Genomic DNA, 15,025 nt, shown 5'->3' on the forward strand with positions numbered 1-15,025 from the left:
GTTCGAGGAGTTTGGATAAGAAGGGGAGCAAGGAGATGGGGCGTAGGTTGTTAAGATTGTATGGGTCCAGTGAGGGCTTTTTAAGTATGGGTGTGACAAGTGCATGTTTTAGAGAGTTAGGGAAGATGCCAGAAGAGAGGGAGAGATTGAAGATGTGGGTTAGAGAGTGTAGTATAGGGCCAGAGGGTGAACATAGCATTTGTGAGGGAATAGGATCCAGAGGGCAGGTGGTAAGGTGGACATTAGCAAGTAGTTTAGCAACTTCGTCTGTAGTGGTGGGGTTGAAAGAGGGAAATAATGATTGTGCCTGTGGGCATGAAGTGTAAAGCGTGGAGGGTGTCAGCACAGTAGAGATCTCAGCGCGAATAGTTTCAATCTTCCGTTTGAAGTGATTGGCGATCTCCTGTGCAGTGAGTGAGTTGGCGGGTGGAGGCGGCGGAGGACGAAGTAGAGAGTTGAAGGTGGAGAAGAGTTGACGGGGACAGGATGATAAGTTGCTAATGAGAGTGGTAAAATAGGTCTGCTTGGCAGAGAGGAGGCTGGAGTTGTATTTTTGGAGGGCAGATTTATATTGGTAGAAATCTCTCTGGGACTTAGTCTTACGCCACAGGCGCTCCAGAGCACGACTACGTTTTTTCAGACTTCTTGTATCATCTGTTTGCCAAGGTTGAAGGGGTCTGGGCTTGATTCTGTGTGTAGTGTGGGGGGCAAGTGAGTTCAGTGAGGCTAGAAGTGAAGCGTTGTACACAGAAGTGGCTAGGTTGGTGCAGGATAGGGGTGAGATTTTGTCGTAGAGGTTGTTGATAGCAGAGTAGAGAAGAGAAGGGTTGAGATGACGTAGGTTTCTGCGGGTAACTTTAAGGTGGTTGGAGGGAGAGGAGGTGAAGGAGAGGGAGAGAGTGAAACTAATAAGGTGGTGATCAGAGAGAGGGGATGGATAGTTAGAGAGGTTGCATGGAGTGCAAAGGTGAGAGAACACGAGGTCAAGGATATTGCCTTCTGAGTGAGTTGGAGCATATATCCACTGCTTCAGGTCAAAGGAGGATGTTAGGCTGAGAAGTTTGGAAGTGGAAGGAGTGTTAGTATTAATAGGGATGTTGAAGTCCCCGAGAATGATAGTGGGGATTTCAGAAGAAAGAAAGTAGGGTAGCCAGGCAGAGAAGTCTTCAAGAAAGGTTGATACTGGTCCAGGGGGCCTGTAGATCACAGCTATCCTTAGAGAAATTGGAGTGAAAAGGCGAATACAGTGTGCTTCGAAAGAGGAGAGTGACAGAGAGGGAGGTGGCTGAAGTACCTGAAAGGTGCTATGTGGGGCTAGAAGGATTCCGACACCTCCTCCCTTACGTCCGCTGGATCTGGGGGAGTGAGTCCAGAGAAGACCACCATGGGATAGGGCAGCAGAAGATGCAGTGTCGGATTCGTGGAGCCAGGTTTCGGTAATGGCGAGTAGGTTAAATGAGTTGACAATAAAGAGGTCATGGAGAGAGGTGAGCTTGTTGCATACAGAGCGCGAGTTCCAAAGGGCACAAGAGAAAGGGAGTCTGGTTTTGGGAAGAATAGAAATGGGAATTAAATTGTGTTGATTGCGGCGGCTGCTGCCAGAGGGTGCAGGGTGATGGGTGCATGGGGTACAGTTAAATGATGGAGGCCTAGGGTTTGGGGATATATCTCCAGAGGTTAGGAGAAGCAAGAGGGTGAGGGAGGTAATATGGGAGTGGGATTTATATGAAGTGACATGCCCCAGGGTCTTGGAGATTTTTAGTGTATGTGGATTTAGAATTAGCAGGAGTTGGTGGGTGCAGTAATAAGGACAGGACAGGAGTGAGGGTGATATATATATGCTGTGGGGGGGGGAGAAAAGGGGTGAAGGAGGGATAGTTTTAGGATGGAGGACAGAGTTGTCAAAAGCAGTGGTAGAGAAAGCATGTTACAAGGGAATATCTTGATATATAAGGGAATATCAGATATCTTGGAAGCTGGCACATATCACTATATAAACAACCCCCACACTCTGTGTATGTCCAGATAATCTGAAGAAACTTTATAACCATTCAATTTAACCCTGTGTTCTCCAAACTCTGTACAGTCAACATGTAAATTCCCCACATAAACTAAACACTCTCTATACAAGTTACCTGTCCTCAATAATCAGAGCAGAGCACAGTGTTCACAGTTATTTACATGGTAGTGCAATTGTATGAACACTGATTATTTAAAGAATAATGATTTTTCTATTGAGAATTGTTATTTTGCATCTACTCAGTTAGGCTTTTTTTACACACGCACAGGCATGGTTTTCATGCATTACGTGTAGGGCAGCCCATTAATTTCAGTGGGCTGCCCTACACACAAGCATCATGGAAAAGAAGTCCTGAATCTTTTCCAAAAGTGTGCGGCACCCTGTAGTTTGGTCCACATGTTTGCAGATGCATGGAGACGCCAATAACAAACAATGGCACTGCTGCACATCTGGATAAGGGCAGCACATTTCTTTGCATGTTTGGAAGGCATGCAATTTTGTATGCGTTACCTACACACGTAGATGTGAACTTAGCCTTAGAGTGTTTCGTTTTTTACTGTGAATTTACACTTGGGATTTTACAGAGTTTGGATCAGTACAGGGTTGAATTGAATGGTTATTAACTTCGCATGATCTGGAAACCACATACACAGAGTACTTTCACTCTCATACCTCCCACACTCCTCGTACATACTGCTCACTCTCATACCTCCCACACTCCTCTCCTGTACATACTGCCAGTGGTGTATTTAGGTTTTGTGCTGCCCTAGGCCTGACTAAGCTCGCGCACCCCCCTAATTTAACTATGACCCACCCCTTCCTGTCAAGGCCACACCCCTTCCTTTTTAAGATCCGCATTGTCATCTTCATGAGAGGACAGAGGGACGCCACGGGAAGAGGACAAAGGGAAGCCGCGGGAGAAGGACAGTGAGCGATACAGCATCTTTTCATTTGGGGGGTAAGAGGATATGTGCTGGGTGCTTTGGGAGGCTCTTGCACTGAAGTCGTGTCCCTCCTCTGTGGCTCCTCCTCCTCCTGGCTGTGTACTGAGTGTGTGTGGCTGACAGTGAGGAGAGAGGTGTGGGCTGCTACGGAAAGCCCATCGCTGCTTGTGGGACCCTGGGTGGCAGATGTCCTGGGTGCCCACGCTGGCGCATCCCTGTCTGGCCAATTACCGAAACTCAGTGCCGTAACTTGTTGTGGGCTCTGGGACAGTGGCATCACTAGGGTTGGCCTAGAGGATATCAGGTTAGGTACTTCCTAATGGCTCAGTTCCTGGGAACAGTAATGTATAATGGCCAACAGGCTCTCTTACCAGATCCGGTGAAACTGCAACAGTGATCCCTCCGGCTGGACGTTCACTCACTCTGGGTTGCCCAGGCCAACTCTAGTCAGTAGTGTAGCATCTCTACCCTGGCAGTGGCTTCATCTTTCTCCCCCTCTGGTGGTGCGGGTACAGCGTGGCTCTCTGGTGGTGCGGGTACAGCGTGGCTCTCTGGTGGTGCGGGTACAGCGTGGCTCTCTGGTGGTGCGGGTACAGCGTGGCTCTCTGGTGGTGCGGGAACAACGTGGCTCTCTGGTGGTGCGGGAACAGTGTGGCTCTCTGGTGGTGCGTGGCTCTCTCTCTGGTGGTGCGGGTACAGTGTGGCTCTCTGGTGGTGCGGGTACAGCGTGGCTCTCTGGTGGTGCGGGTACAGCGTGGCTCTCTGGTGGTGCGGGTACAGCGTGGCTCTGGTGGTGCGGGTACAGCGTGGCTCTCTGGTGGTGCGGGTACAGCGTGGCTCTCTGGTGGTGCGGGTACAGCGTGGCTCTCTGGTGGTGCAGGAACAACGTGGCTCTCTGGTGGTGCGGGAACAGTGTGGCTCTCTGGTGGTGCATGGCTCCCTCTCTGGTGGTGCGGGTACAGTGTGGCTCTCTGGTGGTGCGGGTACAGCGTGGCTCTCTGGTGGTGCGGGTACAGCGTGGCTCTCTGGTGGTGCGGGTACAGCGTGGCTTTCTGGTGGTGCGGGTACAGCGTGGCTCTCTGGTGGTGCGGGTACAGCGTGGCTTTCTGGTGGTGCGGGTACAGCGTGGCTCTCTGGTGGTGCGGGTACAGCGTGGCTCTGGTGGTGCGGGTACAGCGTGGCTCTGGTGGTGCGGGTACAGCGTGGCTCCCTATCTGGCTTCCCCCAGCACAGTATTCTCTTTTTCTCCTCCTGTAAACCCCCCCCCCCAGCAGAGTGCATTCATGCTGGGGGCTGTAGCATGATGTCTGTGGACACACATGGCTGCCATTCTTCAGGGATTACTCTTCCCATGATGCCCCCCAGAGTCTTCTGATAGGCCCTCTGCTGTGGCCAATTATGAGGTGAGAAACAGCGGTCAGGAAGCTGGGCAGCGGCACAGGGAAACCAATTAGAGCCGCTCTCTCTCTCTTCTCTCTTCGGCTGACAGAAAGAGGAGGGGGGGGCGAGCGGGGGAGATACACAGACAGCCCGCATCTCTCCTCTCCCTGTCACAGCGCTGCTCCATTTACCAGAGAACTCCCCCGCTCGCCCCCCCTCCCCTTTCTGTCAGCTGAACGGAGAAGAGAGAAGAAAGAGAGAGAGCGGCTCTAATTGATTTTGCCGTGCCGCCGCCCAGCTTCCTCCCTGCTGTTTCCCTCCCCATGATTGGCCACAGCAGAGAGAGAGAATCACAGCTTTACAGGGGCAGCTTGACAGCTCCTGATTTAACTGCTACCTGGCCCCATCTGCAGCCGCGAGGCCACTGCACTCCCAAGCTGTACTCTCTTGATGTGCCCTGCTGTGCGGGAGGAGAGCGGGTGCCGTTTGTGTGTGTGTGGGGGGGGGGCGGCTTTTTGCCGCCCCCCACAAAGTGCCGCCCTAGGCCTGGGCCTTGTTGGCCTAGGCCAAAACACAGCACTGCATACTGCTAACTCTCATACCTCCCACACTCCTCTCCTGTACATACTGCTCACTCTCATACCCCCCACACTCCTCTCCTGTACATAGTGCCCATTGTCATACCTCCCACACTCCTCTCCCGTACATACTGCTTACTCTCATACCTCCCACACTCCTCTCCTGTACATACTGCTCACTCTCATACCCCCCACACTCCTCTCCTGTACATAGTGCCCATTGTCATACCCCCCCACACACCTCTCCTGTACATAGTGCCCATTGTCACACCTCCCACACTCATCTCCTGTACATACTGCTTACTCTCATACCTCCCACACTCCACTCCTGTACATACTGCTCACTCTCATACCTCCCACACTCCTCTCCTGTACATACTGCTCACTCTCATACCCTCCACACTCCTCTCCTGTACATACTGCTCACTCTCAAACCCTCCACACTCCTGTCCTGTACATAGTGCCCATTGTCATACCTCCCACGCTCCTCTCCTGTACATACTGCTCACTCTCATACCTCCCACACTCCTCTCCTGTACATACTGCTCACTCTCATACCCCCCACACTCCTCTCCTGTACATACTGCTCACTCTCATACCCCCCACACTCCTCTCCTGTACATAGTGCCCATTGTCATACCTCCCACACTCCTCTCCCGTACATACTGCTTACTCTCATACCTCCCACACTCCTCTCCTGTACATACTGCTCACTCTCATACCCCCCACACTCCTCTCCTGTACATAGTGCCCATTGTCATACCCCCCCACACACCTCTCCTGTACATAGTGCCCATTGTCACACCTCCCACACTCATCTCCTGTACATACTGCTTACTCTCATACCTCCCACACTCCACTCCTGTACATACTGCTCACTCTCATACCTCCCACACTCCTCTCCTGTACATACTGCTCACTCTCATACCCTCCACACTCCTCTCCTGTACATACTGCTCACTCTCAAACCCTCCACACTCCTGTCCTGTACATAGTGCCCATTGTCATACCTCCCACGCTCCTCTCCTGTACATACAGCTCACTCTCATACCTCCCACACTCCTCTCCTATACATACTGCTCACTCTCATAGTCCCCCACACTCCTCTCCTGTACATAGTGCCCATTGTCATACCTCCCACACTCCTCTCCTGTACATACTGCTCACTCTCATACCTCCCACACTCCTCTCCTGTACATACTGCTCACTCTCATACCCCCACACTCCTCTCCTGTACATACTGCTCACTCTCATACCCCCCACACTCCTCTCCTGTACATAGTGCCCATTGTTATACCCCTCCACACTCCTCTCCTGTACATAGTGCCCATTGTCACACCTCCCACACTCATCTCCTGTACATACTGCTCACTCTCATACCTCCCACACTCCTCTCCTGTACATACTGCTCACTCTCATACCTCCCACACTCCTCTCCTGTACATACTGCTCACTCTCATACCTCCCACACTCCTCTCCTGTACATACTGCTCACTCTCATACCTCCCACACTCCTCTCTTGTACATACTGCTCACACTCATACCTCCCACACTCCTCTCCTGTACATACTGCTCACTCCCATACCTCCCACACACCTCTCCTGTACATACTGCTCACTCCCATACCTCCCACACTCCTCTCCTGTACATACTGCTCACTCTCATACCCCCCACACTCCTCTCCTTTACATAGTGCCCACTGTCATACCCCCCACACTCCTCTCCTGTACATAGTGCCCATTGTCATACTTCCCACACTCCTCTCCCGTACATACTGCTTACTCTCATACCTCCCACACTCCTCTCCTGTACATACTGCTTACTCTCATACCCCCGACACTCCTCTCCTGTACATACTGCTCACTCTCATACCCTCCACACTCCTCTCCTGTACATAGTGCCTACTGTCATACCCCCCACACTCCTCTCCTGTACATAGTGCCCATTGTCATACCTCCCACACTCCTCTCCTGTACATACTGCTCACTCTCATACCTCCCACACTCCTCTCCTGTACATACTGCTCACTCTCATACCCCCCACACTCCTCTCCTGTACATACTGCTCACTCTCATACCCCCCACACTCCTCTCCTGTACATAGTGCCCATTGTCATACCCCCCACACACCTCTCCTGTACATAGTGCCCATTGTCACACCTCCCACACTCATCTCCTGTACATACTGCTTACTCTCATACCTCCCACACTCCACTCCTGTACATACTGCTCACTCTCATACCTCCCACACTCCTCTCCTGTACATACTGCTCACTCTCATACCCCCCACACTCCTCTCCTGTACATACTGCTCACTCTCATACCCTCCACACTCCTCTCCTGTACATACTGCTCACTCTCAAACCCTCCACACTCCTGTCCTGTACATAGTGCCCATTGTCATACCTCCCACGCTCCTCTCCTGTACATACAGCTCACTCTCATACCTCCCACACTCCTCTCCTGTACATACTGCTCACTCTCATACCTCCCACGCTCCTCTCCTGTACATACAGCTCACTCTCATACCTCCCACACTCCTCTCCTATACATACTGCTCACTCTCATAGTCCCCCACACTCCTCTCCTGTACATAGTGCCCATTGTCATACCTCCCACACTCCTCTCCTGTACATACTGCTCACTCTCATACCTCCCACACTCCTCTCCTGTACATACTGCTCACTCTCATACCCCCACACTCCTCTCCTGTACATACTGCTCACTCTCATACCCCCCACACTCCTCTCCTGTACATAGTGCCCATTGTTATACCCCTCCACACTCCTCTCCTGTACATAGTGCCCATTGTCACACCTCCCACACTCATCTCCTGTACATACTGCTCACTCTCATACCTCCCACACTCCTCTCCTGTACATACTGCTCACTCTCATACCTCCCACACTCCTCTCCTGTACATACTGCTCACTCTCATACCTCCCACACTCCTCTCCTGTACATACTGCTCACTCTCATACCTCCCACACTCCTCTCTTGTACATACTGCTCACTCTCATACCTCCCACACTCCTCTCCTGTACATACTGCTCACTCCCATACCTCCCACACACCTCTCCTGTACATACTGCTCACTCCCATACCTCCCACACTCCTCTCCTGTACATACTGCTCACTCTCATACCCCCCACACTCCTCTCCTTTACATAGTGCCCACTGTCATACCCCCCACACTCCTCTCCTGTACATAGTGCCCATTGTCATACTTCCCACACTCCTCTCCCGTACATACTGCTTACTCTCATACCTCCCACACTCCTCTCCTGTACATACTGCTTACTCTCATACCCCCGACACTCCTCTCCTGTACATACTGCTCACTCTCATACCCTCCACACTCCTCTCCTGTACATAGTGCCTACTGTCATACCCCCCACACTCCTCTCCTGTACATAGTGCCCATTGTCATACCTCCCACACTCCTCTCCTGTACATACTGCTCACTCTCATACCTCCCACACTCCTCTCCTGTACATACTGCTCACTCTCATACCCCCCACACTCCTCTCCTGTACATACTGCTCACTCTCATACCCCCCACACTCCTCTCCTGTACATAGTGCCCATTGTCATACCCCCCACACACCTCTCCTGTACATAGTGCCCATTGTCACACCTCCCACACTCATCTCCTGTACATACAGCTCACTCTCATACCTCCCACACTCCTCTCCTATACATACTGCTCACTCTCATAGTCCCCCACACTCCTCTCCTGTACATAGTGCCCATTGTCATACCTCCCACACTCCTCTCCTGTACATACTGCTCACTCTCATACCCCCCACACTCCTCTCCTGTACATAGTGCCCATTGTTATACCCCTCCACACTCCTCTCCTGTACATAGTGCCCATTGTCACACCTCCCACACTCATCTCCTGTACATACTGCTCACTCTCATACCTCCCACACTCCTCTCCTGTACATACTGCTCACTCTCATACCTCCCACACTCCTCTCCTGTACATACTGCTCACTCTCATACCTCCCACACTCCTCTCCTGTACATACTGCTCACTCTCATACCTCCCACACTCCTCTCTTGTACATACTGCTCACTCTCATACCTCCCACACTCCTCTCCTGTACATACTGCTCACTCCCATACCTCCCACACACCTCTCCTGTACATACTGCTCACTCCCATACCTCCCACACTCCTCTCCTGTACATACTGCTCACTCTCATACCCCCCACACTCCTCTCCTTTACATAGTGCCCACTGTCATACCCCCCACACTCCTCTCCTGTACATAGTGCCCATTGTCATACTTCCCACACTCCTCTCCCGTACATACTGCTTACTCTCATACCTCCCACACTCCTCTCCTGTACATACTGCTTACTCTCATACCCCCGACACTCCTCTCCTGTACATACTGCTCACTCTCATACCCTCCACACTCCTCTCCTGTACATAGTGCCTACTGTCATACCCCCCACACTCCTCTCCTGTACATAGTGCCCATTGTCATACCTCCCACACTCCTCTCCTGTACATACTGCTCACTCTCATACCTCCCACACTCCTCTCCTGTACATACTGCTCACTCTCATACCCCCCACACTCCTCTCCTGTACATACTGCTCACTCTCATACCCCCCACACTCCTCTCCTGTACATAGTGCCCATTGTCATACCCCCCACACACCTCTCCTGTACATAGTGCCCATTGTCACACCTCCCACACTCATCTCCTGTACATACAGCTCACTCTCATACCTCCCACACTCCTCTCCTATACATACTGCTCACTCTCATAGTCCCCCACACTCCTCTCCTGTACATAGTGCCCATTGTCATACCTCCCACACTCCTCTCCTGTACATACTGCTCACTCTCATACCCCCCACACTCCTCTCCTGTACATACTGCTCACTCTCATACCCCCCACACTCCTCTCCTGTACATACTGCTCACTCTCATACCCTCCACACTCCTCTCCTGTACATAGTGCCTACTGTCATACCCCCCACACTCCTCTCCTGTACATAGTGCCCATTGTCATACCTCCCACACTCCTCTCCTGTACATACTGCTCACTCTCATACCCCCCACACTCCTCTCCTGTACATACTGCTCACTCTCATACCCCCCACACTCCTTTCCTGTACATACTGCTCACTCTCATACCCTCCACACTCCTCTCCTGTACATAGTGCCTACTGTCATACCCCCCACACTCCTCTCCTGTACATAGTGCCCATTGTCATACCTCCCACACTCCTCTCCTGTACATACTGCTCACTCTCATACCTCCCACACTCCTCTCTTGTACATACTGCTCACTCTCATACCCCCCACACTCCTCTCCTGTACATACTGCTCACTCTCATACCCCCCACACTCCTCTCCTGTACATACTGCTCACTCCAATACCTCCCACACTCCTCTCCTGTACATACTGCTCACTCTCATACCCCCCACACTCCTCTCCTGTACATAGTGCCCACTGTCATACCCCCCACACTCCTCTCCTGTACATAGTGCCCATTGTCATACTTCCCACACTCCTCTCCCGTACATACTGCTTACTCTCATACCTCCCACACTCCTCTCCTGTACATACTGCTCACTCTCATACCCCCCACACTCCTCTCCTGTACATACTGCTCACTCTCATACCCTCCACACTCCTCTCCTGTACATACTGCTCACTCTCAAACCCTCCACACTCCTGTCCTGTACATAGTGCCCATTGTCATACCTCCCACGCTCCTCTCCTGTACATACAGCTCACTCTCATACCTCCCACACTCCTCTCCTATACATACTGCTCACTCTCATAGTCCCCCACACTCCTCTCCTGTACATAGTGCCCATTGTCATACCTCCCACACTCCTCTCCTGTACATACTGCTCACTCTCATACCTCCCACACTCCTCTCCTGTACATACTGCTCACTCTCATACCCCCACACTCCTCTCCTGTACATACTGCTCACTCTCATACCCCCCACACTCCTCTCCTGTACATAGTGCCCATTGTCACACCTCCCACACTCATCTCCTGTACATACTGCTCACTCTCATACCTCCCACACTCCTCTCCTGTACATACTGCTCACTCTCATACCCCCCACACTCCTCTCCTGTACATACTGCTCACTCTCATACCCCCCACACTCCTCTCCTGTACATAGTGCCCATTGTCACACCTCCCACACTCATCTCCTGTACATACTGCTCACTCTCATACCTCCCACACTCCTCTCCAGTACATACTGCTCACTCTCATACCTCCCACACTCCTCTCCTGTACATACTGCTCACTCTCATACCTCCCACACTCCTCTCCTTTACATACTGCTCACTCTCATACCTCCCACACTCCTCTCTTGTACATACTGCTCACTCTCATACCTCCCACACTCCTCTCCTGTACATACTGCTCACTCCCATACCTCCCACACTCCTCTCCTGTACATACTGCTCACTCTCATACCCCCCACACTCCTCTCCTGTACATAGTGCCCACTGTCATACCCCCCACACTCCTCTCCTGTACATAGTGCCCATTGTCATACTTCCCACACTCCTCTCCCGTACATACTGCTTACTCTCATACCTCCCACACTCCTCTCCTGTACATACTGCTCACTCTCATACCCCCCACACTCCTCTCCTGTACATACTGCTCACTCTCATACCCTCCACACTCCTCTCCTGTACATAGTGCCTACTGTCATACCCCCCACACTCCTCTCCTGTACATAGTGCCCATTGTCATAACTCCCACACTCCTCTCCTGTACATACTGCTCACTCTCATACCCCCCACACTCCTCTCCTGTACATACTGCTCACTCTCATACCCCCCCACACTCCTCTCCTGTACATAGTGCCAATTGTCATACCCCCCCCACACTCCTCTCCTGTACATAGTGCCCATTGTCACACCTCCCACACTCATCTCCTGTACATACTACTCACTCTCATACCCTCCACACTCCTCTCCTGTACATACTGCTCACTCTCAAACCCTCCACACTCCTGTCCTATACATAGTGCCCATTGTCATACCTCCCACGCTCCTCTCCTGTACATACAGCTCACTCTTATACCTCCCACACTCCTCTCCTATACATACTGCTCACTCTCATAGTCCCCCACACTCCTCTCCTGTACATAGTGCCCATTGTCATACCTCCCACACTCCTCTCCTGTACATACTGCTCACTCTCATACCTCTCACACTCCTCTCCTGTACATACTGGTCACTCTCATACCCCCACACTCCTCTCCTGTACATACTGCTCACTCTCATACCCCCCACACTCCTCTCCTGTACATAGTGCCCATTGTCATACCCCCCCACACTCCTCTCCTGTACATAGTGCCCATTGTCACACCTCCCACACTCATCTCCTGTACATACTGCTCACTCTCATACCTCCCACACTCCTCTCCTGTACATACTGGTCACTCTCATACCCCCACACTCCTCTCCTGTACATACTGCTCACTCTCATACCCCCCACACTCCTCTCCTGTACATAGTGCCCATTGTCATACCCCCCCACACTCCTCTCCTGTACATAGTGCCCATTGTCACACCTCCCACACTCATCTCCTGTACATACTGCTCACTCTCATACCTCCCACACTCCTCTCCTGTACATACTGCTCACTCTCATACCCCCCACACTCCTCTCCTGTACATAGTGCCCATTGTCATACCTCCCACACTCCTCTCCTGTACATACTGCTCACTCTCATACCTCCCACTCATACCTCCCATACTCCTTTCATGTGCATAGTGCCCACTCTCTTACCCTCCACATTTTGCACTTTTCTTTCACTGTGCCGGCAGGGAGATGGGAAAGACCTTTCTTACGTTATAAAACGTTTGCTAATATTTATTTATAAGAATATATACAGTGTATATGTGTGTGTATATATACATACATACATACATACATACATACATACATGCACACACACTCGCATGTGCGTTTGAGATTTGGTGCACACCCTAATGCGATAGGCTGCGCACACCTATGGAAAGGATTATTTTGTAGACTATATGATGAAGAAAGTCTAGAGCAGGGTAGGCAACCTTTTGAGCACAGTGTGCCGAAAAATGTTTTCAAAGAAATTGAGCGTGCCGATTTTCACACTTTCAATCACGAAAAGGATTTTTAGCCCCAATTCCTGCAACTCCACACTTCAGATCAGCCCCAATTCATGCACCTTCACACCTCAGATCACTTTTCCCCCTGCAAATCTGTTTCACCACTGTAACCCCCTGCACATCTGTCCCACCACTGTAACCCCCTGCTCATCTGCCCCACCACTGTAACCCCCTGCACATCTGCCCCACCACTGTAACCCCCTGCACATCTGCCCCACCACTGTAACCCCCTGCTCATGTGTTCCCCCAATGTACCTCCTTTCTCCTCTGCACACCTGTCCACCTCTGAATCCCCCAGCTTATCTGTCCCACCAATGCACCTCCTTTCACATATGTCCCAATGCTGTACCCCCCTGCTCTTCTTTTCCACTGCTGAACCCCCTTCTCATCTCTTCCACCACTGTACCTCCCTGCACATCTGCCCCACCGCTGTACCTCCTGCCCTTCTGTCCAACCTCTGAACCCCTCCTGCTCATTTACCCCACCACTGTACCCTCCTGCTCATCTGCTCCACGGCCGTACCCTTTTCTCATCTATGATATGCATGTAATGGTAATAATGAGTGGTGAAAGGAAGCAGAGATGAGACACATCTACCTGTCCTGGCACACTCATTCTGTTGATCCACCTTTCGCATTCAGCCCACGTGCTTGTATGTGATGTATGTGATGTCACATACAAGCATCTGGAATGGATACGTAATGATGAGCTCAGTGGGCCTGTGTGCAGGTTCATAAGTTGGGCCCCCACAGCTGAGAAAAAGTTGGGTGTGATTTTCATTGCGCCGAATACTGGCTGTGGCTTAAATTGACACAGAGTGCAGGGGTTCAGTAGTATATGACAGAGAGGTTCAGGAATAATTTCAACAAAGTTCCCAGAAGCTCAATAGTAATTCCACAAACTTTCACCTGATTGTGGTTTTCTCAATCACAGTGAAATCCCTTCTTTCTGAGATTGGTAGTGGCAACCAAGCGAGTCATCTTCCTCCAGATGGTGGATGGGGCTAGCAGGACTGTGATTGGCTTTAGCAGTGGCCAATGACAGTCCTCCTCCTCCTGAAAACAGGGACCCCCCCCCCCCTAGTAGAACTGCATCCAATCTCTTCCCCATCACAAAAGCTGACGATCGCAGCTACAGCAAAGTTAGAGAACTAAACAATGTTTCCCACCTTTTACAATGTGTGGGGGTGCAGTGCCTCCCCCTCAGTGCAGGGTGGGGAATTCTGAAATTGGAATGCATTCATGTCTCACTGACACTTCCCTGCTCTGCTGATGGGGAAAGAGGCTTTGCGTCCCGCTTGCAGCACCAGTGCCAGAGGGTTGCCTACCTTGGTCTAGAGAATTGCTTGTAGAAATTTCTAGCATGCTGGATGATATCTGCAGTTATAATTTCCTTGTGAAAAGGATGCTCAGACACTGGGATGATTGTTATCTCACACCAGTATACAGCACTGTTCAGGAAAGATCTGAACCAATGCCTTCAGAAGAATATTGCAGGTTGGTCTGAAGCAACAAGTTATGATTGTTTTGGCAATTGTTAAGCAATCTTGCTGACAAAATGGATCAACTACCCATGCCATCCAAGATGCTTTGCCACATCGCCAAAGTCAGAGTCCAGTTACTTCACCTTTTTCTTAGCTTTATATGTTCACCTTCTCACAGAGTTTCCAAATGAGCCCGCAGCATTGCATTATATGATTATGTGAAGTGCAGTTTCCCTATCATTCTCCAGTTCGTGTGGTTGATGTTGCAGTGAGCCCATATTGGGGACAGTGATTAAACCAGGTAATGTTTTTCAGGAATTTCACAATACAATAATCTTGATAACTAATGTGATGTTGGTATTTAGAAAATCGTACACTGGATGAATTTCAAACATAAAATTAAAGCCATTTATGAGGTAGGTTGCATTTCAAGTTTTTCATGTTTCATTGGAGTATATCTTTTAA

The 15,025-nt window shown here is 50.9% G+C and overlaps 1 protein-coding gene across 4 annotated transcripts in view; it reads left to right on the forward strand.

Annotated features, from left to right (window-relative positions):
* ARVCF (ARVCF delta catenin family member) overlaps nt 1-15,025 on the forward strand; it is a 1,066,482-nt gene that overhangs the window by 699,415 nt on the left and 352,042 nt on the right. The gene's annotated exons all lie outside the window — the stretch shown is intronic.

This window comes from Aquarana catesbeiana, linkage group LG01 (genome assembly GCF_042186555.1).
Source record: "Aquarana catesbeiana isolate 2022-GZ linkage group LG01, ASM4218655v1, whole genome shotgun sequence".
Classification (NCBI taxonomy): domain Eukaryota; kingdom Metazoa; phylum Chordata; class Amphibia; order Anura; family Ranidae; genus Aquarana; species Aquarana catesbeiana.